Source organism: Lissotriton helveticus, chromosome 11 (genome assembly GCF_964261635.1).
Source record: "Lissotriton helveticus chromosome 11, aLisHel1.1, whole genome shotgun sequence".
In the NCBI taxonomy this organism is placed as follows: Eukaryota; Metazoa; Chordata; class Amphibia; order Caudata; family Salamandridae; genus Lissotriton; species Lissotriton helveticus.
Window position 1 is genome coordinate 1,145,003,109 of NC_136072.1, and position 25,695 is coordinate 1,145,028,803.

At 45.0% G+C, this 25,695-nt stretch overlaps 1 protein-coding gene across 6 annotated transcripts in view; it reads left to right on the plus strand.

Moving 5' to 3' along the window:
• The first annotated feature begins 225 nt into the window (after positions 1-225).
• The window catches only part of GOLGA3 (golgin A3), a 188,650-nt gene continuing 163,180 nt past the window's right edge, over positions 226-25,695 (plus strand). For 5 of the 6 annotated variants that reach the window (XM_078667908.1, XM_078667909.1, XM_078667912.1 and 2 more), the window contains exon 1: positions 227-324. The gene's annotated coding sequence lies outside the window, so the exon portion shown is untranslated. Of the gene's footprint in view, positions 325-25,695 lie in introns of all 6 variants that reach the window. The other variant, XM_078667911.1, reaches the window with a different exon arrangement.

Below are 25,695 nucleotides of genomic sequence, written 5' to 3' on the forward strand. Positions count from 1 at the left end.
TAAAACTCGCGTCCTCTGTTTGTTTCCATGTCTGTCATCTCGCTCTGTTTGGCCTGCTCCCCATGTCTTGCTGGACCCGGAAGTTTGGTCCTACGCTCTATGGGCTCCGGTAAGAAACACTCTTGCTAGCTAATAGTTCCGGAGCACATATTCCCTACGCTGCACCAAGCAAGGGCTGTGAAGTTTGGTTCCGGGCTGTTGTTTCCAGGGGAGGAGAAAGGACACAGCACTCGCCAGCCAAGAGCCACGTCTAGGCAGAGCGGCTGTCAGGGAGCAGCGGCAGCGGCGGGAGGAGGGAGGTGTCACCGGCGGGCGGCGGAGCAGGTAACGGCGGCGGGGTACAGCCTGGGGGTGCGCGGCTTCTGCCGCAGGGGCTAGTGCCAGAGGACCCTCGTGGGAAGCGCCCCCTGGGGTAGGGGGCAGTGTTGTCACTGGGGTAACGGGCAGCTTTGGCGGTTGTGCCCCTGGGCAGAAGGCTTTCTTGAGCTGTTGTTTCCTAGTGAGCCCGTAGAAAAGGCGATCCATACATTCATCCTACCTAGGGGGTGGCTGCACCCCTCCCCTCAATATCGCATTCTGTTTACCTTCGAGAAGGAGCCCCCACCAGACTACATCTGCACCGCCCCCCTTACCCTTGAGGGATCCTGCCACTGCCCTGCTCATCTCCAGATGTGTTTAGTTTTTATTGCCTACACATTTGTTTAACAGTACTATCAGCTTACAAGGGTACTAGGTTAGCACCCTTTCATTTCTGTTGCTTTGCAGAAATTTTAAAATCTTCTTGGAGTTTCTCGTTGTTCAAATGGGTGTTATTTCTGATATTTATATGTTTCCTTCGTCTTCATTGCGCGATTTTTGCTTGCAAGAAAGAGTCACTCATAGTCGTTGAATGTCACTCATAATTACACTTAAATTATGAAAATGTCGCACAGAGCAATCTGAAACCTTGGCAGCTATGCATTCGGTATTACTCACCACTCGTACCCCAGTGACCGGGTTAGGGTTTACTTAGTCATCCTAAGGCAGGAGAAGGAGCAAGACCCCCAAGAGGGTGTGAGCCTGCACATCCACAAAGGGTACTGATTAATTTCAGTGCAGGCAGCGTTATCCCATCAGTTAATTAAAAAGGCCCCCTATACCTTCCCATACAAGGAACAAGATTTCAAAGATTGACAGTGTCTGTAAGGAGCATAACAGGCCATTAAATAAGGAAACTAATCTGGGGCATAGTGTGGGTAAGGTTGTAGCAATTGTTTTCTTCTTTCTTGACCAGAAGTACAACAGATACCTTAGGGTGCTGAACATAAGGAATATGCAGCAAACAATATACAAGTATTACAAAAAAAATACTATGCAGCAATAAAAGTAATGTGATCAGTATTTATATAGTTTCTTTGTTATACAACGTGTTTACTAATGGTTTATTTTGGATAATATGAATGAAATATTAGTCTTTTTTGTAGATATACAGTTATTTTTCATGGACCGGTGTGGTCGATCTGCATGTGCAGTTTAGTTTGTAAATAGGCATCGCTCGCCAAGCATGTAGGTGTTGTGCTTAGTTGCTCTTGTAGGGCTATAATGTTTAAAGCAACTTTATCAGAAAATACTCTTGAGTATCTGTGCGTTCTACAAATGCATTATAACATAACATAACAAAAGTTCTAAGATGAATGTTGGTATGGTGATGGAAGTGCTGTTAAGTGGGCTGTGTTTTCCAAATATATGTCTATGGCGCTGTGTTGTGGATTCACGTGTTGTGAGCATGAGAGCGTCAGGGTTTCATGTGCTTGTTCTGCTTGAGAAAGGGGAACTATATATGGACCTTGGAGAGCTGTGTTGTTCTAGTTGGATGTCCGATGATGGAATGTCAGCGGTGTCTTGAGCGCACGTGTTAAGTTTGTTCTACTGTGTACTGATAGGGTGATGGATGGTAATGTTTTTATTAAAGTGTTTGCCGCCTATTTCCAAGGCTTGTATTTTTTTGTGTGCATATGCAGTGCTTTCTAACGTGAGACCTATTTAGAGTTTACTGTACTTAGGGAGAGAATAAAATAAACTGTTAAAAACGTAACTATGCAAAACACTTTTTAAATGCTTTTCAACAACTTTGACTATTCCACAGTGGGTGACTTTTTTAGAAGGCGTGACATTACTTTGCAGACGAAAAGGAGTGGCAAGCAAGCGGCCAATTAGTACTGTCTGGGAAGCGTTAGTATGCTCTATGAAATAAAAATAAACAAGAAGAAAATAAAATAGATGAAAGGGAACCTACTAAAGGAGGAAATGGAACACTAAAGGACTGACCCAGTGGGCCTTGCCCTGAAGGAAAATCAATTTCAGGCAGATTTACAGATGATCAGACAAATGCCACTACAGGGCGAGAGACCTAGTGGCTGATGAGAGCTCAGCCACATGCCCACGCTGTATGCTTTTCTCAATGGAAGGAGTGTGGAAATAATACTTGTACAGAAAAATGGCAGAAAAGGATTGACCCAAAGCCCTAATGCATGTATATGTAAGTAAATGTATATATACATTTGCATTTTTTTTATTATAAGAGCCTGGCAGACAACTAACTCTGTCAGGCCTTCTGAAGAGATTCCAGCAATAGTTATTGCAATGCACATATTTTACCTCTGTGATTTGTAGGAGGGGATAATCAACACAAAAATCCTTGTCTACAAAGGTAATACATTTCATGTTGCAAAGTCTATGTTTGCTGTCTTTAACATAGTGCAAAATCAATCAATTCCTAAATGCCTATTGGCTTGAAAATGTGTGCTTCGTAATACTTAAGGCCTACAGACTTTTTTAAATAAAATTTCTTAATAGATGAGACCTGTGGCAACGGAGTGGCTTTACCAATGAGCCATCCTGGCCTATAGGCTTTATCATTGGCTTGTCATGATAGCCAACTCAAACTTGCAATTTTGAGCATAAGCATTCCCACAAGGCATCCACCAAATTACAAATATGTACAAATTTTCAGTTGTCAAAATAATGATATCCCACATGATGGGGCCAAGTCGTGATTATCGCAGAGCAAATCTTTTATCTTTACAGATTGTTTGAGTGGGCTACGTTAGTCTGTGAGATTCAGTGCAACAAAATACCAGTGTACCAACTAGCACAGTCAAATTTACAGTTGGGAAATAAAAATACCACCCTTCTTGAAAGGACAGGGCCTAATAAGAATCATCGCAGTGAAAATAGTCTACGCTCAGGGTTTGCCAGAGTGTGTAACAACATAAAACATTTGCAAACTACTGTCATCTTGTAACAAATTTCTTTACATAAGCTTTAACACACTAGTGACAGTCTACACTTAAAGGCCTATTGTATAGGTACTCATAAATATTTTGTGGGGGGCATATATTATTGTCTAGTTTGAAGGCTGTACGGATGGAACCATTAGCAAATGCCTTGAACTCCGCAAACATTTTTTTCATATGAATGCGGATGACACTCAACTTTATCTGAAAATCTACTCCCCAGAAGACAACATCTCACTCAACTCAATCCTAATGAACACTCAAAACTGGCTCACTGACAACTACCTCATGCTCAACACATCCAAAACTGAATTCCTTCTCATCGCTCCCCCAATCACATTGCCAAGACTGACCTTTGGGTGAAGCACCGCACACCTGTCAACTGCTCCTCCCCACATTATTGATTCAGATAAATCCCTCGGAATCACGCTTGACATGCACTTGAATATGAAGAACCACATCAGCAATGCAACTGAGGGATCCAAACATCAATTGAATTTACTAAGGAATCTCAAACCATTCCTTCCACAGAAAGACTTCAAATTGGCGGTACAAGCTCTAGTTCTGCCAAGACTAGACTACGGTAGTTCCACGCTATGTGGTCTCCCCAAACATAGCCTGGCCCTACTAAGGGCTTCCCTTAATGCCGCAGCTAGAATGATTACTGGGACAAAAAGAAAATAACACGTATCCCCAGCCCTAAAATCCCTATACTGGTTACCCCTAAATGCGTGGCACTTGAGGGACCCTGACATCAAGAAGGAGGTGACATAGGTCACGGAACGGTATTTCCAGGATAATGTGGGAACGGTGGAGTCAAAGCGGTCCCTGTGGGAGGCGCACAAAACAGTTATCAGAGGGGAGGTACTATCATTAGTCTCAGGGAGGAGGAAGAAGGGTAGGGCAGAGGTGGACAGAGTGGAGGCAGAATTGACGGTTTTGGAGGGGGAGGTGTCGAGGGAGGTCACCCCTGAAGGGGAGCACCATATGAGACTCCTCCGAGATGAATGTAGGAGCCTGGCTAGGGATAGGGCTAAGGCGAATTATCGGAGATCCCCCTGCCCATATGTCGCACCTCTTGGTTCCATGCCACCTGTGACGTCGGCACCAATACATAATCTATCCTTGAGGAGGAGTGATGTGCGGCAGAGGCGTGCGTGTAGTGTACTCCTCCTGGGTTCCTCAATCTCCACCCATCTGCAAGCCCAGTGGTTTCTGCGAAATCTGACATCCACCTCTGAGACGGTGTCAGGATTCGGGCTGAGTGCCTGTCCACTTCACCATTCATCACAGCATTGAAATCACCCCCCACAATCAACAGCCCAACAGGCAAAGTTAAAAAAAATAGTGCACAGGTCCCGAAAGGTGTTGGTCTGCAGACCCAGCGGTACATACACAGACAAAAAGGTAACAGTCCTCCCTTCCCACAACCCCGATATGCCAATGTATCTGCCTCGTTTGTCCGCCCATGTGGCCTGGACGGTCAGTGGGAAGGAGTTTCTCACTAGGATACCCACCCCTCTAGACCCTGTGGTGAATCCAGCATGCGGCACTAATTTGTAGCCCCATTATGTAGCGCCATACAACGATTCCTAATCAGATGCGTTTTCTGCAACAACACCACATCCGGGGAGTGTCTCCTGATCAATTGACTAACCATCCCCCTTTTTATCTTGTCCCCTAGCCCATTCACATTCCAGCTGAGCGTGGTAATCCCCATCCCCTGTTTACCAGAAGACATTAAAATGGAACATCATATCTAGGTCATCTGATGATAGAAAGAAACTACAACACAGACAAATTGCTAATAATGCTGCACATGATATAATTTCAATTGCAAAAAAACAAGCATTTGCAATGCAATAGGTCTCGCATTATGAAAGTTTGAGCTATTGGTCTTGTAAATGACAATTCTTTTATTTATGTGTTGGTTTTCAAAATAGCTAAATTAATAGCTTTGTCATTTACAATGCCAATAGTTATAACTTTCACAAATGTGACACCTATAGCATTTGTAATGCAACATGTTTTGTATTTACGTGACTTAGATGTATTGATATTACAAATAACAATGGCTTTTAATTTTTTTAAATAATTAATACTTAAATAAAAGTGATTGTAATTTATAATGGAAATAGCTTAAACTTTGTAAATAACTTTTGTGAAGATTATGTTCAGTGTATTTTATTGTGATGAAAATCCAAGAACAGAGGTGAAATATTACCATCTTTTTGTGACATTTGTATTAAAGCGTGAAACATTGAGAGAACATATTTGAACCAGTTGTTGTTAAATGGTTGCACAGATTGATGCTGTGATGGCGCGGATGGTGATGTGGTGGCGCTAAGTGATGCTGGGGTTGCGCTGAGTGATGCTGTGGTGCTGCAGAGCGATGCTGTGGTGCTGCAGAGCGATGCTGTGGTGCTGCAGAGCGATGCTGTGGTGCTGCAGAGCGATGCTGTGGTGGTGCGGAGTGATAATGTGGTGGTGCGGAGTGATAATGTGGTGGTGCTGTGGTGGGGCTGAGTGGTGCCGAGTGGCGCTGTGGTGGTGCGGAGTGATAATGTGGTGGTGCTGAGTGGTGCTAGAGTGGAGCTGAGTGATGCTGTGGTGCTGCAGAGTAATGCTGTGGTGCTGCAGAGTGATAATGTGGTGGTGCTGAGTGATAATGTGGTGGTGCTGAGTGATAATGTGGTGGTGCTGAGTGATAATGTGGTGGTGCTGAGTGATAATGTGGTGGTGCTGAGTGGTGCTGGAGTGGCGCTGAGTGATGCTGTGGTGCTGCAGAGTAATGCTGTGGTGCTGCAGAGTGAGAATGTGGTGGTGCTGAGTGAGAATGTATGTGGTGGTGCTGAGTGAGAATGTGGTGGTGCTGAGTGAGAATGTGGTGGTGCTGAGTGAGAATGTGGTGGTGCTGAGTGAGAATGTGGTGGTGCTGAGTGAGAATGTGGTGGTGCTGAGTGATAATGTGGTGGTGCTGAGTGATAATGTGGTGGTGCTGAGTGATAATGTGGTGGTGCTGAGTGATAATGTGGTGGTGCTGAGTGATAATGTGGTGGTGCTGAGTGATAATGTGGTGGTGCTGTGGTGGTGCTGTGGTGGTGCTGTGGTGGTGCTGAGTGGTGCTGAGGTGGCGCTGTGGTGGTGCTGAGTGATAATGCGGTGGTGCCGAGTGGTGCTGGAGTGGCGCTGTGGTGGTGCTGAGTGATAATGTGGTGGTGCTGGAGTGGCGCTGAGTGATGCTGTGGTGCTGCAGGGTGATGCTGTGGTGCTGCAGGGTGATGCTGTGGTGCTGCAGAGTGATGCTGCTGTGGTGCTGCAGAGTGATGCTGTGGTGCTGCAGAGTGTTGCTGTGGTGCTGCAGAGTGTTGCTGTGGTGCTGCAGAGTGTTGCTGTGGTGCTGCAGAGTGGTGCTGTGGTGCTGCAGAGTGGTGCCGTGGTGGTGCTGAGTGATAATGTGGTGGTGCTGTGGTAGTGCTGTTGTGGTGCTGAGTGGTGCTGTGATGGTGTGTGGGGGTGCTGCTGTGGTGGTGCTGATTGATAATCTGTAGGTGCTGAGTGATGCTGGGGTAGCGCTGAGTGATGATGTGGTGATGCTGGAGTGGCGCTGGGGTGGCGCTGGGTGATGCTGGGGTGGCCCTGAGTGATGCTGGGGTGGCCCTGAGTGATGCTGGGGTGGCCCTGAGCGATGCTGGGGTGGCCCTGAGCGATGCTGGGGTGGCCCTGAGCGATGCTGGGGTGGCGCTGAGTGATGCTGTGGTGGTGCGGAGTGATGCTGTGGTGGTGCTGAGTGGTGCTGAGTGGTGCTGTTTTATTATGTTTTGCTATGCTATGCTTTGTTATTCTATGCTATGTTTTGTTATTCTATGTTTTGTTGTGTTTTGTTAAACTATGCTTTGTTATGCTAGGTTTTGTTTTGTTATGCAATGCTATGTTTGTTATGCCATGCTATGTTTTGTTTTGCTATGCTATGTTTTGCTATCCTGGTGTGTGATTGTGTCTGGTTGTGGTTGTGTGTTTGTGTGTGCATGTGTGTGTGTGTGCATGTGTGTGCATGTGTGTGTGTGTGCGTGTGTGGTTGTGTGGTTGTGTGGTTGCGTGTGTGTGTGGGGTTGTGTGCGTGTGTGGGGTTGTGTGCGTGTGTGGGGTTGTGTGCGTGTGTGGGGTTGTGTGCGTGTGTGGGGTTGTGTGCGTGTGTGGGGTTGTGTGCGTGTGTGGGGTTGTGTGCGTGTGTGGGGTTGTGTGTGGGGTTGTGTGTGGGGTTGTGCGCGTGTGTGGGGTTGTGCGCGTGTGTGGGGTTGTGTGTGTGTGGGGTTGTGTGCATGTGTGGGGTTGTGTGCGCGTGTGGGGTTGTGTGCGCGTGTGGGGTTGTGTGCGCGTGTGGGGTTGTGTGCGCGTGTGGGGTTGTGTGTGTGTGTGGGGTTGTGTGTGTGTGGGGTTGTGTGTGTGTGTGTGCATGTGTGTGTGGGGTTTTGCGTGTGTGTGGGGGGGGGTTTGCGTGTGTGTGGGGGGTTTTGCGTGTGTGTGGGGTTTTGCGTGCGTGGTTGTGTGTTTGTGTGTAGGGGGTTGTGTCTGTGTGAGGGGGCAGTGCGTGAGGGGGCAGTATGTGAGTAGTCTGTCTGAGGGGGCAGTGTCTGAGGGGGCAGTGTCTGAGGGGGCAGTGTCTGAGGGGGCAGTGTCTGAGGGGGCAGTGTCTGAGGGGGCAGTGTGTGGAGGGACAGTGTGTGTGGGGGCAGTGTGTGTGGGGGGAGTGTCTGAGGGGGCAGTGTCTGAGGGGGCAGTGCGTGGGGGCAGTGTGTGAGGGTGCAGTGTAATGAGAGTGTGTGAGGGTGCGGGGTGTGTGAGGGTACAGTGTGTGTGTGTGGCCTAAACTAGTGTGAGTGCACAATGTGTGAGTGGGCGGTGTGTGAGTGGGCAGTGTGTGAGGGGGCACAGTGTGTGAGGGGGCACAGTGTGTGAGGGGGCACAGTGTGTGAGGGGGCAGTGTGTGAGGGGGCACAGTGTGTGAGGGGGCAGTGTAATGAGAGAGCAATATACTTATATACTGGATATAAAAAACAGGGAACCTAATTAAAATGTAGAAAGCATAATATATCAACAGACACAGCATTAACTATAAAGTTCCTCACAATTTCTGAAACTCGATTAGCGCCAATGCGTTTTGAGACCGCACCGTTCACGTGAGGTTTGTTGATTCTTAAAAAAGTAAACAGCATTCAAATTTAAATGGCACAGACTGACATTGTCCAAATAAAAACAGGATTACTGCTGAAACGTTTTGGAAACACATTGTTCATGTGAGGTTTGTGTCTTGGTATTTAAGTAACTAGTCACACCTAGGAAACTTGGCAACTATGTTGTTGGATGTTTGCGTGGCAATTCTTGGTGTTTCTTGTAGTTAGGGGTATTATAAGAAACAAACACGCGTCATATCAGAACTGTTATGTTTCGGTCAACAGTATTACACATGTTTAACATACCCTTTACAACCATAGGCCCAAAAGTCCCACCGTGCTCACTGCTGTTGGCCGAAAAACCTGATTCTGCTCAGTCACACATGACTCACTGCATGTGGTGAGCTATACTGTTCTGGTCTTAGAGAAAAACTAAAATCAAGGCTGTGTCAAGATTGTTGGCTCTAAATATGCACAAACAATATGGTGCACATGGGGAGCGGGGGGGGCAGAGAATGTATGCAGAACTCTCGAATTCCCATGCAGTCCAGGTTATTGCTTTGCATTCTGGGACCTGTAGTTTGGTGTATCCCATTATAAAATCACAAACTCGGAATCTTGGGAGCTCTGTGGCTGCTGTTTTGTTTTCAAGATAAAGTTGCATGCAAAGTACCCCCTAGGGAGTTAGCGCAATTGTCCAACCACCTACAGCTGTATTTCTGCCTGTCTGCAATCTTGTAGGAATTTTGTTAGGCTGAACTGATGGTTCCGACAAAGAATACAGCGTTATTTTTTTTATTATTCAATGTATTATTGTTTAAGTGCTCTGGGGGCATGGAAAGGCTCCTTACAGTTCTAAGCCGGTTTGGGGTTGCTTCATAATGGCGGGTTACTTTGTGTCTTCTCGTGATTGCTTTAGAATGTATTCAGTTTCAATGGACCCGTTGCAAAGGTGCACATTGTGTGTCATGCACGAACCCAATTAAGAGAATTACGCTTAATGGCTTCTCCGGCCTCGCTGGCTAGAGACTGTCTGCCCCAAATGTCTGCCTGGATGCTGAACAGCTGGCGAGGAATCAGCCCAGACAAAACCAAGGCGCTGCTGAAGGAGGCAGTGAGTAAACAAACAAGCATTGTCAAAGTCAAACGCTCTGACACATCATTGTTATCTGGTGAATCTTACAAAATTAAAGTCACGATCCATACATACTGATTAGTACAAAAAAAATGCATAAATACATAAATAAATTAATACCGCCTTCGGGTAAAGTCCGCGCTAATAAAAATGCATAAATAACTAAATAAATAAGTACCGCAAATCACCGCCGTCACTCTGCCGGCCTGCGACCAGGAAGTCAGGCAGGCCGGCGCGACAACCGGAAGAGCCGCGTTTGGAGGGGAGCACCGGAGCAGGCAGGAGCCTACCCTGCGCCCCGGTGCCGAAGGAGGGAAGAAGAGTCCTGCTGCCGGGCCCTGCAGCTGAGGAAAGCCGCCGCACGAAGGAAGCCGGTGAGTGGGTTGCTGAGCGGGGCGAGGGGGGAGCATGTGTGAGCCCGCCACTCGCGTGCGCGGTGTGTGTGTGTGCGTGCGTGCGTGTATGTGTCTTGGAGTGCGTGTGTGTGACTGTGGGGGAGGGGTGTGTGTGTGTGTGAGCGAGTGTCTGTGTGCCGTGTGCCTGTATGTGTGTGCATGCGCTCGCCTGTGTGTGCGTGCATGCAGAGGGGTGGGGGCTGCCTATATGTAAAGCGCTCTGATACCTGATTCGGTTCGGGGCTGAAAAAAAATGGCTGTGAGTTACTCTGCGCATGCGCGGGGCAGACGCGCGCGCTCCCACGGTGAAAACTGCAAGGGAAACGCTCGTGCCAGATAGGTGTCCACATTCCCAAAAAGTGGCAACAATAGTTGTCGAGACAGACACTCTCAATGCTCACGCATTGAGAGTACGTCTGCTCGACCTAAAAACAACTCTCAGTCCCCCTCCCCCAACCCTGCACCCCTGCATAAAGCATTTTCTTAACTAACACAACAAATCAGGGGAACCAATATGCCCCATCCCACCCCCAATCGTGACATCCTACTATTGAGGCCCAACAGTCCCCGTGGTACACTCGGTTATTACTCGTCCTCTCCGCCCCGGTCTCGACCCTCCGCCTTTGTTGTGTGTGCATTGTCCAGCCAATCTGCCGCCACCTCAGGGTTGTCAAAGAACCAGGCCTTACCATTGAGTTCTACCCAGAGGCGGGCCGGAAACATCATGGCATATTTCAGTCCCTTGTACCTCAATTTCTTCTTCACCGACAAGAAGCCATGGCGCTGTTTGTGTACCATTTGTGTGAAATCTGGGAAGAAGAAGAGAGTTGCATTTTCGTATTTCAAAGGGGGCCCAGCACGGGCTGCCTGCAGGATCACATCCCTGTCGAGAAAATTCAGGACTCTTGCGATCATAGAGCTTGGGGGTGCCCCCGGTCGCGGCCTACCCCCCGGGACTGCTTGTGCACGTTCAACAGTGAAAAAATTGCTGAGGCCTTTAGGTTTGAGGTGATTGAGAACAATACCTTCGACGAACAGGTCCGGTGTTAGGCCTTCTGATTTCTCGGGCACCCCAACAATACGGATATTGTTGCGCCTGGTCCTCCCTTCGTGTTCGTCCAGCTTGCGATCCGTGAGGACTCTTGAGGCCTCAAGGTCACGCACCTCTTCCTGCAATAGATTCACGTCGTCGATCAAGCTGGTCGTCTTTAGCTCCAGTGTCTTCACCTTTTCGCTTGCCTCGGTGAGGTCCGTCCGAATCAACCCCATCTCGATCGTGACAGTGTCGAGTTTATTGTCCTGGGCCTCCATCTTCTGACCCAGGAATGCCTGTACTCCATGTATGGCCGCCATTAGTTCCGTCAGTGTCGGCTCAGAGGGGGCGAGAGGGACCCCCCCCCCCGACAAGGTCTTTTTGGGCTCCACCGGGGATCCTTTAGGGAAAGCATAGCGCTCCAACCTGTTGGATTGAATGCTCCTCGAACCCTTGGAGGCCCGAGGCATGGTCTTATCCGAGTCAACCTTCGTCGCCATCTCTCCTCCGCACCTCGGGGAGCCAGGCCCAGCCAAACTTCACACTCAAGGTCAAAGTCACAGGGCGGTCGCCCTCCCTCGGAGCCCACCGGCCGGCCGCAGATGAGTACACCCCTCTCAATCCTCCCCTAGGCCATGTCCGGCCATCCGGCCTAGAGCACACCAGGAAATCGACCAATACACCAATGGCTCCACACCTCTGCCTGATTTCCCCCTCTGAACGCGGTGTCCTGCCGCCTCCGATACATTCGGACCGCACCCCAACGTATTTTGCTGCCCCTCTCTTGCAAGGGCATTGACCACTGCACCTTTCCGGAATCCCCTTGTGTCGCTGCTATTTTGGCGGAGATCTTCCTCGGTGCCCCTCCATCGGTCCAGGGAGCACACCACAGCCACGCTTTCTGCTCTGCTTCCTTATTGCTCCCTCTTCCCAGTGGAGCAGCGCCGCTAGCGGGCACCTCACCAGCACTCCCCGCACCTTATTTCACCAGCTGGAGGCAAGACGACCAAGAGGGGTCCCACCGAGGCTGCCCCTGCGAACCTCTGCTTCCTGTGGACACCAGCACGTCTTCCATCTCATATGGGCCTATACGACGTGATACATAGGCTGCTGCTCCCAGGCCTCTTTGTTCCCAAAGATCTCCGGGCCGTGCAGGCCCACCATTCAGGGCCTACTCCCCTCGGCTGTGGGCGTTTTAACATGTATTTTCAACTATGCTACTGTGAAAAAGTATTTTAAAATCTGAGCAAGCCCCAAACAGTGTAATTTTCCTGGGAATGGCCTTCTCAGGGTCCCACCAGTGGCACCTGAGTACACAAACTAGAAGATGTTTGATTTAATCTGTCAATGCGACTATAAATTGAACACACACTCTTGACAAATTTGCTACTCTGAAGGTCATGCGTTTGAATCCAAATAAGACAGATTTACCCTTTTAGTCTTCCTTTCTGCTGATTTCAGTAAATCGATTATAATAGACTGACTAATAGTAGTATCTGTTATTTACTATTAATGCTTAGAATTGGTATTGTGTGCTGTGTAATAAAAATGTTATCGTTTGCATTTTGTCTAACATTCTGTCTCTGCTCTTACATTGTGATCAGGGTAGAGTGGCATGGAATAATTAAACTTCCAACACATTTAGTTGTGGAAACAAGATTCCTGCAGTCAGAAAGTTGTCTTTAACATTTTTATCCTTATAATAAAACTTGCTAAAATCAGGGTTTTCCCATCCCGTTGACTGGTCATTACTTCTACTAATGTAAAGATTTCAGGTTCTTTACTGATTTCGGATTGTTCTGTTGTAGTAGTTCACATTTTTAGGTTTCGCCCTGGCCGTAGCAACTGCAGAGCAGTTGCTCCGCCCAGGACGAAATCTTATGTCCTACATATGGGGCTTTGGTCCCGCCTCTGTCTTCCATTGGCTAGCTCCATAAATGGAGGCTAGCCATTGGAAGACATCGGCTGTCAATCACTTTCTCCCGGTCAGAACGCGAATCGTGGGCGTTTCTGACTCTTTTTTTAAGTCCCGCCCCTTGATGCCGTGTGTACCGGGCCGCGCTGTGATTGGCTGCCGGCCCGGGACACCCCCGTGACGTCATTCCCCGGGCCGCGCTGTGATTGACTGCCGGCCCGGGACACCCCCGTGACGTCATTCCCCGGGCCGCGCTGTGATTGGCTGCCGGCCCGGGACCTGACTTGTTTTAGGTGGTTGTGGGTTAAATTTCAGTTTGACCACAGTTTGTAGCTCTAAAGGCAGTCAGCTGGTTGTTGAGAACTTCCTCAACAGCCATTAACATAACCCTATAATTGTATGTGCTAAATACACAATGGGAAAGAAATCTGCCATTTTTTTGTTTCATTTTGTACTTAGTTCCAGACAACTCCCGCTCACCCCGCCCCTCCTGCTACAGCATCGTCTGATGCCAGCAATGTAAATTGGGGAACGATGGGACAGAACAATGTTCCTCTGCAGATTAATAACAGGAACACAAACATGCAATATCCTGGGTCTTCCGCGCCGTCCTGTTTGCGGCTCGGGCCCAATACATGAAAGCACTCGGTGGAAGCGAGGGAGCTTGCAGTCTTTCTAAAGTCTTTAGGGGGCCCGACAGGCTGCCAAAGAATGCATCTGTGAAACCACTTATTTCCGTCGGCTTGCCTCGCGGAGATCCATTAGCAGGCGGAACACAGAGTTTTTGCTCCCAACAGAAACAAATGCACGTCCTTCCAAGAAACACTTCCACGTCTGTGGTTCCGAGGTATGTCATTGTCTGCTCTCGGTTACAAATGGCTCTGCAAAAACATCCGCCCCGCTGGAGCGCGCTTCCTGCCGTGTCAGTCCAAGGTGGGCAGGTGCAGCTGCCTTCTCCCCGAGGGCACTGACCCGCGGCAGGGGTGCGGCTGGCGCAGAGCCGGGAACCAGCACCCCAACAAGAGAAAGGTCACGCTCGACCCCCGGAAAGGCAGAAGCCGCGAGCTTTCGGTGACAAGCAGAACATTTCTCACGCTGCGTCCAATAATGCGCCCCTTGACAAAAGGTCACCGAATCATTGATTTTCTTTGGCATTTGGCTAATCCTTTAGATGGATCCTATTTCGGAACGCGATTTTTACTTTCAGTGCCTGTATAAGATCAGTTGTACATATCGCGCCCAGCCATACTGTCAAAAAGCTTGACAGAACAAATAGCATCAGTCTTGGTAGCCATTGCCTGCAGTTAGGATAGGAGGATTAAAGGCAGAGTCTTCCCAACGGAATTTCAAACTGTGACTCGCTCGTCGCAGCAATTGCATTAATCCACTGCGCTGGCTCCCGGTTCTGCTGTGATCTTACTGTGTGGGGATGCCACCCAAGCATTATTTCCAAAATGACAAGTTGTCGCTTTCAGAATAAAATGCAAGGCTGTTTGTCACAGTTTGATGCCGTGTAAAGCCTCAGGTGTCAACAAGTATGTTGAAATAGTTTTTTAATGCTGTACAAAAATACGGTGTTAAAAATAAAAATGATTAATGTATACATTAAATGATCTACTATTTTCTTTATGCATTTTCTTTTATTGAATAGTGCTTGGCTCTGGGCGACTGTTGCGCTTACAGTCTTTTTAGCAATTAATCTCTTCACCTTAGCACTATGCCACAGCCTGATTTGGGCAGCTGACGATTTCTACAATTTGGCAGTTTAAGGATTATTTTACTGAATATTTAAAGACCTTTGTTTTAGTCCTTTGCTGGATCCTGGTTAAGGCAGAGAGGACCAAGTATACAAAGCCATTGTGTGACACCCAACAACCTCACCTGTGATTCTGGGCAAATCATTTAATCTCACCATGCATAACAAAATGAATGGGTCCCTCTTTAACGCAACGGGTGCTCATATAAAGTGCTCTGATACCTTCGAGTTAGAGGTCACGCTATATAAAACTCCCTCCATCCCCAAGAAAGACTGACAGAATGGGTGGGAATAGAAGGAGTGGTTGCGAGAAAGATGGAAGAAGGGGCGAAGGTAAGGTTTGAGAGGGCAAGGGATGAGAGAGTGAGGGGCAAGAAAATAGGAAAGACTGGAAGGGGAGAGATGTAGGAGGGGGAGGAGAAAGGAAAGGAGATACGGTGAAGTGACAGGCAATGGGGGGTGAGAGCGTGTCTGTGTGCACACAATGGGGAAGTGATTGAACAGCTATTGGTGTATTTACTTAACAGTCGTATATAGTGCCTATGCACCAACAGTTGCTAGGATGCTTTGCATATAACCCTGGAGTTACACACAATTACAAAAGACATGCCTGGAAACAAGCAAGCAAGTTGGGAGGTGGAACACAGACCAGTCGTGGCTTCTGAGTGGGGAGAACATTTGTTGAACAATGGCAGTACCTACACAACTACTACTAATTAGCACACTGCAAGTGCGACAATTCAGTCTATTCCAGGCCCCCAAAGATATAAAAATAGCTTGGGCAGCAGGTATTTGTTGTTTTTAAAGCGTACTGAATTAATAAACATTTGCTGTTTGCTCATCTCTAATTTATACAAACAGCATCATAATGTGGTGGCTGTCATAAGTACCAGTGTCGGCAATTACATGTCGGTGCAGACAATTAAATGCTGGTGCCAAACATTAAGTGCCGTTGCCGAGCACCGGAAACCACTGGCTCAAATTACGCACTGGGGAACAGATGTGCTTCTAGGTGCTTCCCCGAAGCAGAGAAGGTGGGCTCAATTCTGGAGCCGAGAGGTGAAGTGTCCAAGCAACAGTAGGGCTGCACAGCGTCCCTCGAGTATACCAAGACACCCTCACCGCAGCACAGCACAGAGTGACAGTCATTGTTACTGCACTGGAGAGACCTCACTGCAGAACTGTAGAGCCTGACCCTCACTGCAGGGCTGAACAGCATCCCTCCAGTATACCAAGACACCCCCACAGCAGCACTGCACAGAGGGACCGCCATTATTACAGCACTGGAGAGTCCTCACTGTAGAGCGTGACCCTCACTGCAGGGCTGCACAGAACAGCCCTCCGTGCAGTACTACACAAAGAAGCGCTTAATGGAGAAATGCACAGAATAATCCTCATTACCACACTACAAACAGTACCCCCCCTCAGCAGCACTGCACGAGAGTGCAACACTGCAAGGTGATAATCATTACATCACTGCCCAGACCGACTCTAATTACAGCACTGCACACTGTGGCCTCCTCTGCAGCACTGCACACTGTGGCCTCCTCTGCAGCACTGCACACTGTCTCCTCCTCTGCAGCACTGCACACTGTGGCCTCCTCTGCAGCACTGCACACTGTGGCCTCCTCTGCAGCACTGCACACTGTGGCCTCCTCTGCAGCACTGCACACTGTCTCCTCCTCTGCAGCACTGCACACTGTGGCCTCCTCTGCAGCACTGCACACTGTCTCCTCCTCTGCAGCACTGCACACTGTGGCCTCCTCTGCAGCACTGCACACTGTCTCCCCCTCTGCAGCACTGCACACTGTGGCCTCCTCTGCAGCACTGCACACGGTCTCCTCCTCTGCAGCACTGCACACTGTGGCCTCCTCTGCAGCACTGCACATTGTCTTCTCCTCTGCAGCACTGCACACTGCGGCCTCCTCTGCAGCACTGCATATTCACCCTCACTGCAGAAATGTGTGTGTGTGGCTGGCTGTGTGTGTGTGTGGCTGGCTCTGGGTGTGTTTGTGTGGCTCTTGGTGTGTGTGTGTGTGATAGTAATTGCTGTCTGCTGAGCTCGTCCGTAGGGTACAATAGGTCTCACATTTGCGAGAGATTAAGCTAATGGCAATGTAAATGACAATGCCATTTATTTATCAGGTTTTCAAAACCAACACATAAATACAAATTTTGTCATTTACATTTACAATGCCAATAGCTCAAACTTTTCCAAAGGCGAAACCATTGCATTGTAAATGCGTGTTTAAGTTGCTGCAGCATTTTAACCACATACATTTTTAAATAAAAGCCTGGCTCTTCGTGTGCACTCATGGGAAGTTGCATCTTGGCAAGGACCTTGAGGCTTTACAGTGTTTATTCAACACTGCCCGATTGTCTGTAACCCCGACGTAAAGAGCAGGAGGGTGTTTACAAGTGGACCATATGAATTTGTCTTTTCAGCTGGCCTAAATTGAGTACCCTACGATTCAGAAAAGGGGGTGGTGATGAACAGAGTGTCTGAATTAAGCAGACCACTCTTACCCAGTCCAAAGATCAGGGCTTGATCCATCACCGTTATTTAGCTCACTGCCCCATCCCAGCTCAGAACCTGGCTATATGCAAATTAGTCTGTCCCTGGCCCAGTGCATCATGGGAACAGGGCAGACTAAACTACCAAGCCAATTCTTCACCAGAAAGGAGACAAGCTACCGGGGACCGGTTTCTGGCATTTCAGCCTCGTCGCCCCGGCTTGCTTGAATCCTGATGGAGCAGTGAGCAAGGGACTCATGTCTGAGTATACCCTGCCACACCTATAGTGGCCAAAAACGATTCAGAAAAGGGGGTGGTGATGAACAGAGTGTCTGAATTAAGCAGACCACTCTTACCCAGTCCAAAGATCAGGGCTAGATCCATCACCGTTATTTAGCTCACTGCCCCATCCCAGCTCAGAACCTGGCTATATGCAAATTAGTCTGTCCCTGGCCCAGTGCATCATGGGAACAGGGCAGACCAAACTACCAAGCCAATTCTTCACCAGAAAGGAGACAAGCTACCGGGGACCGGTTTCTGGCATTTCAGCCTCGTCGGCCCGGCTTGCTTGAATCCTGATGGAGCAGTGAGCAAGGGACTCATGTCTGAGTATACCCTGCCACACCTATAGTGGCCAAAAACGATTCAGAAAAGGGGGTGCCAATTCTTCACCAGAAAGGAGACAAGCTACCGGGGACCGGTTTCTGGCATCTCCGCCTCGTCGGCCCGGCTTGCTTGAATCCTGATGGAGCAGTGAGCAAGGGACTCATGTCTGAGTATACCCTGCCACACCTATAGTGGCCAAAAACGATTCAGAAAAGGGGGTGGTGATGAACAGAGTGTCTGAATTAAGCAGACCACTCTTACCCAGTCCAAAGATCTGAATCATTTTGTCCACCATAAGCGTGGAAGGGTATACTCAGATGTGAGTCCCTTGCTCATTGCACCATCAGGATTCAAGCAAGCCGGGCCGACGACGGCTGAAATGCCAGAAACCGGTCCCCGGAAGCTTGTTTCCTTCCCAGTATAAGAATTGGCTTGGTAGTTTGGTTTGCCCTGTTCCCATCATGCACTGGGACAGGAACAGACTAATTTGCATGTAGCCAGGTTCTGAGCTGGGATGGTGCAGTGAGCTAAAAAACGGTGATGGATCAAGCCCTGATCTTTGGACTGGGTAAGAGTGGTCTGCTTAACTCAGACACTCTGTTCATCACACCCCCTTTTCTGAATCATTTTGTCCACCATAAGCGTGGAAGGGTATACTCAGATGTGAGTCCCTTGCTCATTGCACCATCAGGATTCAAGCAAGCCGGAATGCCAGAAACCGGTCCCCGGAAGCTTGTTTCCTTCCCAGTATAAGAATTGGCTTGGTAGTTTGGTTTGCCCTGTTCCCATCATGCACTGGGACAGGAACAGACTAATTTGCATGTAGCCAGGTTCTGAGCTGGGATGGTGCAGTGAGCTAAAAAACGGTGATGGATCAAGCCCTGATCTTTGGACTGGGTAAGAGTGGTCTGCTTAACTCAGACACTGTTCATCACCACCCCCTTTTCTGAATCATTAAATTGAGTACCCTGGCCTATTGGTTTTTGCACATGCTTTTCACACTGAATAAGTCAGGCCTAACTGTCATAACTCTTCATAATAAACAAATCAGGCTTATCTCTTGCTCAATGGCTTGTCACCATACCCAACTTAGTCTTAATGTGCCGAGTATAGGCTTTAGCACAAGGCTAAAAGTGTGATGCAATAACACTTTTTAAGTGGAAGCGCACATCTTTGACCCAATCGAATGCTGTACTGAAGGGGAACAAAAATGTGAGCGGAATCTAATCCTCTTTCTCATTAGGTCTGGAGAAAGCTGCCCTGTCAAGTGAGACCTAAAAAGGATTTTTTGTTTTTGTAAACCTTGCATTTATGAGATAGAAGAATATGACGAATTGTGTAATGGTTTAGTGTACATTTCAACTATAAAATAGTGCCTTGTACATTTCAATGAAACACTTTCCTAGGCGGTGGAATGATATACCAGTCAGTAGTATGAGGGAAGAGATGTATATTGCTCTGGGCTGATAAAAGATGTGATTGATTTTCTATCAAAGGTTTGTATGCAGTAAAGTTAACTTTTAAAATGTCCACAATAGCAAAACAAATTGTCATCGTTTTTTAAATGTATTGTCCTTCATTATTACCCATGACAATTCCAGAAAAATATAGACAACATTGTTTTATTATTGCTTGCATACTTTGATGTAAATAATTGTACTCTAATAACCCCTTAGTAGCCTTTAATACTTCTAATTCCTGAACCATTTAAGCTCCGATTTGCCTCATAATGCTACTCATCCATAAACTAAAAATAAATCTCAAAACCCCTTAACGTTCTCTTTTTCTGAACCCTTAAACCCTTACTACTCTTCTACGCTACCCATCCCTGAACTGTAAAAACACCAGACTACCCTTTAAGGTTACCAATATGTTAACTGTAAAAACATATTGCCATCCCTTAACGTTATCCTCTGAGTCTTAAAATTCCCTACTAACCATTATTGCGAACCTTCCAGAACTCTAAATGCATTGAAAAAGCTCTCAAGGCTACTCTTCCCATAACCTTAAAAGGTTCCTAATACTTCTTAACGCTATCTTTCCCCGAACCCTAAAAGCCCCTAACTATCCCATGACACTACCAACCCCTGAACCCTACCAACCCATTTTTTGTCCTTTAAGCAACCTTTCCCTGAATCTTAAAACCCCCTTACTAGTCTACCGCCCCTTCTCCACCTCACTGTAAACCTTCCGCTCTGTTTTAGCAGAGTCCTGCCTCATTGCCTCTACTCCAAGTATAATTACCTTTGTCTCATAATGCACACTATTTTACAATTATTATTAGTTTTTTAGGTCTCGGGCCTAGCGTCACACTGCGTAAGCAGTGTGGGAGGTGATCCAGCGGGCTATAGAAAATATATCATAAACTAAGCTACCCAACTTCATAACCTATAAATAAAATTCTATACTAAATATGGACCCATCTATGAACCTGATATATTTTGGACCTACTGAATCAGGTGGTCAGAATAAATTTATATACACATTATCTACACACTATATACATATTTATACATTTGCAGAAAGAATATTGTCATTTGAATAAAACTCAACCATTTAAACGACCACCATAGGTGACGTGATCTAGCTAAAGGTAACCTATACTTCTAAATAATCAAGACCAGCTTGTTTGTCAAAAGTAAGATTTTATTTTCTAAATTATGGTATGTAAGTTAAAAGTTTTATAAATGGTTTTTATTTGCAATATAGCAAGCATGATGGTAAGAAATATGAGAAAAATACAATTTAAGCAATTTAATCAATTTAAAGAAATTATATAAAGTTTAGCATTTCTAAAACCTATTTCCCTAACTGAGCTAAATAAACAGAAATTAAAGTAAAGATCTTTGAGGATTCTTACGTGCTCCACGCAAAGTCCAGCAGCACCTCACCCTCATCGGAAAGTCAGAAAGCAGCAGCCAGCCCAACCCTAAGGGCATGACTTTTTATACCTTTCTACGCTAACTAAACTAGCAAAGGAAAGTTTTCAGAAATACTCGACGTCCCATTGGTTGAGAGTGACAAGTGACATGTCACCCGATTCTTAAAAAGTTCCACAAAATCATGTCTTACAAAGACCATTGTCTCTTCCACGTGAAGCCAGAGGCTTCCTTCGATTGCAACTTTGTATTAAGTCATCCTCGCAGCTTCCATATTCTTTCAGTGCAACTTCCGCGGATGCCAAGTTAAGGACTGACAAAAAGTTCACTTTCGACCTTGGCCATGTCCGACAGAATGATGTCAGCTCATCAGTTTTTGCTTTGTGAATGCAGCTTCAATAAACGTTTTAATTCAGAATGGGCGTCTTGTGACTTTCTGCAGAATTACAGATCAGCTTTTATTTTGCGGCTCAAATAGCTAGGCCTCAAAAGCAGGCAACTTATGATTTCTAGTATAAAACAAACACAAGAAAAGTATTAATGTAAGAAATAAAGTATTTTCTGTATCCACCCCATGGTTTACTAATTAATTAACCCACCCTATTAATCAAAATGTTACCTAGCCATTGCAAACAAATAAAGCAGCGTTTATATTTACCAGTCTCCGTTTATCAATGAGACCCATAAGCACCTAGAATAGTAGAAATGACATTACACAGACTAGGAAAAGCAAAACAAGCACATGCTTATTTAAGTTTGCAGCAGTTAGTAATGACAAAAACGAAAACAATATTTTATTTTATTATTTTGCACGAACAAAAAGATGCAACAAATATGCACGTTTATGAGCACACATGTTAGTCCCCCCACGTGTAAAGTTTAATCTAGGTTGTATTAGCACGACATATCACAAATCATTAATAATTTTATTCATGTTATGGAAATGTGACTTTGCGAGTTTAAACAAAATTTTGTTTTCTATCTCGCTCCATCAACTCCCTCATCTGGTGATTAACAAATCACCACACCAGCACTCAAAATTTTGGTAAATTAAATTTTTAAGAAATCGATTCAAATTCATTTGTATTAGTAAACTTAAAAGTCTGTTTCAGCATAATCTTTGCAATTAACATGACGCTCTCTATGTAATTCCTGTAACTCGATCTCCCTTTCCTCTTCTTTTCTGAGTTTATAGATTCTTTTCTTTTCTCTCAAATGCTTCTTTCTTTTATGCAACAAACAACCTACTTTAGTCAAAATAAAAATGAATACTATTATAATCAAAGGTGCCAGAATCTTGCCAAGAATTGAACTTCCGATATTATGAAACCAGTTTTTAATTGCTTGAAACCTTTTTGAAAGTTTCCCAGTAAAATCTTCTTCTTCTAAAGGAATTATCTCTGAATGCATTTGTGTAATATTCTTAATATACATTTCAATATTTTTACTTTCATCCGGTATATATGTACAGCAATGTTGGACATGTAAAATGCCACAGACTCCTCCCTCTTTTGCTAGGAGTATATCTAAAGCAAGACGATCTTGAATTACCATGGATCTAATTGCAATAACTTCAACATTCACTAATTGAAATCCATCAGCAGTGTCAGTTGATAATCTATCAACTATAGTGGACAATTTTCTGATTCTCCCTGCATTTAGGGTTATACCAACAAAAGGTATTACAGCTTGGAAAATATCTCCCAGAACTTCAGTAAAAGTTTCTCTTTTAGCTCTATTTACATAATTATGAATTTTAAACAATCCTTCTGAATCTCTGTCAACATGAAACACTTTAGGAAAAACAATTCCCACATAACAAGTTCCATACCAATGGTCTGGAAGGTTATAGTAAGCTTTGTCACCACAAACAAAATAAATTCCAGGGAAGATAGGATCTTTTCCACCTTTAAATCCCCAACCTCCCATAATCTGATAAGTATCTTCACAGTTGCTTGCACCTACAAAATAATTATCAAAAAGTGTATTATCTCTTCTAATGCAAAGCTTTCCACTAACAGGTTTGTCTATGTGAATTGCAATATTTTCAAGCATTTTGCCATTTAATTTCTCATCCTCTTTTTGCCAGAAGGATGACTTAGTTTGCTTGACTAATTCATTTCTCTTATAAATTGCTCTTCTCTCCTCAACCATATTCAAAAATTTCTTTCCTTCAGCACTTAATTTACATGTTAGATTATTCTTATAAGCATACTCATAAGTGAGTTCGTTAGTAACAAGGAAATATTCTCTCATTTGTTTAGCTTTCTTATGCTTATTTAAAACATTATCAATTTTAACATTAGCAAAAATCTCATCATAATTTGAATAGTAATATTCTAAACGACCAGTTTGATAAAATAAACTAGTTAATACACTACATGTAACAGCATAAGTGAGAGGAAGCATATTATATGTTACTCCCTCAGAAACAGAAGCGGGTAATTTAACGCATACATAACAATCTTTTGCATCCATTACCTTTACATATTCACTCAAAAGCTTTGTGAATGTATTGCTTGAAAAATCACCTATTGATTTATCTTGATGAATGTTAGGCTGATGATCAATTACTTTAGCAGATGTACTATGTTTAGTTTGGCTAACCAGAGCAGCTTTGCTTGTTATGTTAACTTTGTGTAATTCTCTATTCATTTCTAAAGGTATAATCACAGCTAGTACCAACCAGAGCAGAACTAAAATGAGCAGACACACCAGAGTCATCTTACAGCATCTTTTAAAAACAGAACATCTTGAAGTGCTCTCCTTAACGTAAGGCATTTTTAGGTTAGTTTTAGCCTCAAAAATAAAAATAAATTTTAAAATTTATATACACCCCCCTTTTAAAATATAATTTTTTTTTTTTTTTTTTTTTTTTATAACCCTAAACAAGATTTCTTCGACCTTATGTCATACATAAGTTTTCTTCTACTAAACAGTTTTTCTTCGACCTTGTGTCACCTAACAGGATTTCTTCAGCCTTTTGCCAATTCAATATTTTTGTACTTCAATCATTGTCACTAATTTCTTGGATTTCGTTTTCTTCTTCACTACTATCATATATGTCAATAACAGGTGGAATTACCAAGTAAGTCCACTCAGGAGACTTGTATTTCTGGTTTGGTCTAACTATTCTTTTCCCTTTTCTCGATATCACTTCTATTTTTCTTCCAACTCCAACTTCTCTTCCAGGACTCTTTTGACTACTTATTTCTTCAACTTGTTCTATTGGCTTTTTAATCAATCTGACTCTCAATCTTCCACCAGGCCAGTAGTCTGCTTTTCTCACGTACTTCTTCTTTGGTTCAGAATTATTTGATTCTGATTTCCAAGTCCTTTTCTTTCCGTTTTCACTTCCACCCTCCACGTCACTTTCTTCAGTTTCGTAGTCTGAAATTTCAATTGACTCAGGAACTTCTCTATTCGGCAATTTCACTCCTTCAGGAACTTCACTTTGTCTTCCATCACTGGTACTCGGTAATTCGTTCTCCTCCTCTTCTTCAATTACCTCTAGCTTCCCAGATTTCGGATTTTTGTTCCTTACTTCAGAGCTTGTTCTCTGCCTTTCGATACTCTCCTGGTCTGAAACTTCCCTTGGTTCAGCTTCTTTGTCTTCAATATAGACAACCGAATCCTCAGTTATCTTTCCTTTTAACAGATTCTCTTCACCTTCAGAATCTATTTCAATTATTTCTAAGTCTTTCCTTGTCAGATTTCCATTCACTGGCACAATTTCCAGATGTCGACTTTCTTGTCGATCTTCAGAATCTGGAATTACTTCACCTTCTGTTCTGTCTTCTGCTTCAGAATCAGAGTCATCTGTGGTATCACTTTCAACATCAGAATTTTCAGGAGTTGGTATTGGAATAGTATGACTTGGATGAATCCAGCGCTTCAATCCTCTGCACTTTACAGCATTAGTAGTGATCAAGATTACCTGCCTAGGTTTCTGCCATCTAGGAGATAGACAATTCCTCCTCCGATGTACTTTCGTTCTGACCCAGTCTCCAGGTCTCAGATCATGTGTCAAAACTTTGTCATTTGATTGAGCTTCAGTTCCCACCTGATTAGACACAGAAGTTACCATATCAGATAACCTTTTACAGTAATCCAAAATTGCACTGTCATTTATGCTCAACAGTTTACCTACAGGTACAAAAGCTTGCCTCATAACTCTTCCCATTAAAATTTCATGAGGACTCAGACCTGTCTTTTTATCTGGTGTACTTCTTAATGACATCAAAACAAGTGGAAGAGCATCAGTCCACTTAACTCCTGTCTCTAGACACATTTTTCCAATTCTGTTTTTGATAGTTCCATTTATTTGTTCAACTACACCTGATGCCTCTGGTCTGTATGCACAGTGTATTTTCTGCTCAATGCTCATAGCTTCACAAATTAACTTCAACAATTTGTTATCAAAATGGCTTCCTCCATCACTCTCAATAGTAACTGGAAAACCGTATCTTGGGATGATTTCTCTGAGCATTAGTTTTGCTACTGTAATTGAATCACAATGTCGTGTAGGGAAAGCCTCTACCCACCTTGAGAATAAGCATACAATTACAAGTACATATTTCAAACAGTTGTGTAAGGGCATTTCAATGAAATCTATTTGTAACCTGGTAAAGGGACCACCTTCTCGACCAATTATTCCTGTCCCCACCACTGATTTTCTGTTTGGATTCATTTGTTGGCATGACAAACACCTTTGACAAAAAGATTCTGCAATGGTTCTAAATTTGGTATTGAACCATGTTTCTCTAAAAAGTCTGACCATGGAATCTCTTCCTAAATGTGCAGGACCATGATATAATCTGGCCATATCAGAAATCATGCAATTTGGTAAAACTACTCTGCCATCTTTATAAACCCACACTCCATCTTCATCACGTGGTCTACAATCTGATCTTAACCATAGGTCTTTTTCTTCATCATCTGCTTCGTTTTGTAAATCTCTAATCTCATTCCATGTTTCTACAACAGTTGTTAGCATTAATGAATTTGAATCAG